We start from the raw sequence: 1167 nt of genomic DNA, 5'->3' as shown, positions 1-1167 counted from the left end.
CTGGGAAAGATAGACAAAAAATTAATGTCACAAGTGGTAACTCTGAGGTAATGGTTAGTCTGAGGCCAAAACATAGTAGCACAAGTGCAGTGTGTGTTATAATGTTAACTGAACAGAAAATGAACTACACAGTAAGATTAGTTACATAGCAACATCTTTCAAAAGTATATTGAATAAAGCAAGGCTGTATTTTATTGATTATGGGTTGTATTTGGAAAAGGAGGAATGTGCTTTTTCTTCTCATTAAAAAAAATGATGGTTTCTCGCTTAAAGTTAAAACTTTGAAAAGCTTCTCACAGAATCTAACACTGCTAACACTTCACACAAACATGGCAGAGTGCACAACACAAATAAGCATTGAGGAACATGACTAATACTTATACTAACCATTAAATCATCAACTGAATTGCTGTTTAGCCAACATTTCACACAGAGTATCACTATAAGGAAAGACACCACTGATATCCTGGTATCCTCAGGATGTTTGCTTGTTTCTTTTTGTGTTTTCTTCACTATGTCCTTCTGTCTCCGCCTGTGTTTCTGCCTGTCTGCCCACCAGCTTGTCTTTGCCAGAGCCTGAGGTTCCTCATAGTCTTTGCCCTTAATTTTATATGTAGCTGAAGATGAGCCTTCAAAATGAAATACCTGCAGAATCACAGCTGATGCACAAAAAAAAAAAAAAAAAAAAAAACACCATCAATTTCCCCCGTAATACACACAAACACTTATTGGTACTATCTCACAGATGCTCAGTCAGTTGAGCTGTCTGGCAATGAAACTGGTTGACCAAAACTGGCGACCGTGGGAATGAGAGCAAAAAATGCACTCGCTGACTCAGTCATCTACCAGCCACAGCATGCCTACTTGCACTGACTATGGACATATTAGGACCCTTTTTACTCACTCTGATGCCTGTAATTACAGTATAGGATGAAAAACAACCTCTAGAAACATATTTATCACAGTAGTTGCAGTTGTTTTTTAGCTTGCTCACAGTCTGTGATCTTTGTTTTACTGTGCTTAAACCATGTGATTTAGATAGATACTTTTTTCATCCCCCTAGGGGTAATTCACAAAAACATTCAAGCCAGCCAGGAGTCAAACCTAGAACCTTCTGATCCGTAGTCAGACGCGTTATCCATTGCACCACTGGCCCATCTCATACCT

At 38.6% G+C, this 1167-nt stretch overlaps 1 protein-coding gene across 1 annotated transcript in view; it reads right to left on the bottom strand.

The window, feature by feature from the left end:
- The window catches only part of LOC121194920 (V-set and transmembrane domain-containing protein 2-like protein), a 65982-nt gene that overhangs the window by 2087 nt on the left and 62728 nt on the right, over positions 1-1167 (bottom strand). The window lies entirely within an intron of this gene.

The sequence above is a fragment of the Toxotes jaculatrix genome, chromosome 2 (genome assembly GCF_017976425.1).
Source record: "Toxotes jaculatrix isolate fToxJac2 chromosome 2, fToxJac2.pri, whole genome shotgun sequence".
In the NCBI taxonomy this organism is placed as follows: Eukaryota; Metazoa; Chordata; class Actinopteri; family Toxotidae; genus Toxotes; species Toxotes jaculatrix.
The sequence above is the reverse complement of the archived record's forward strand: the minus strand, read 5'-3'. Positions and strand labels throughout refer to the sequence as shown.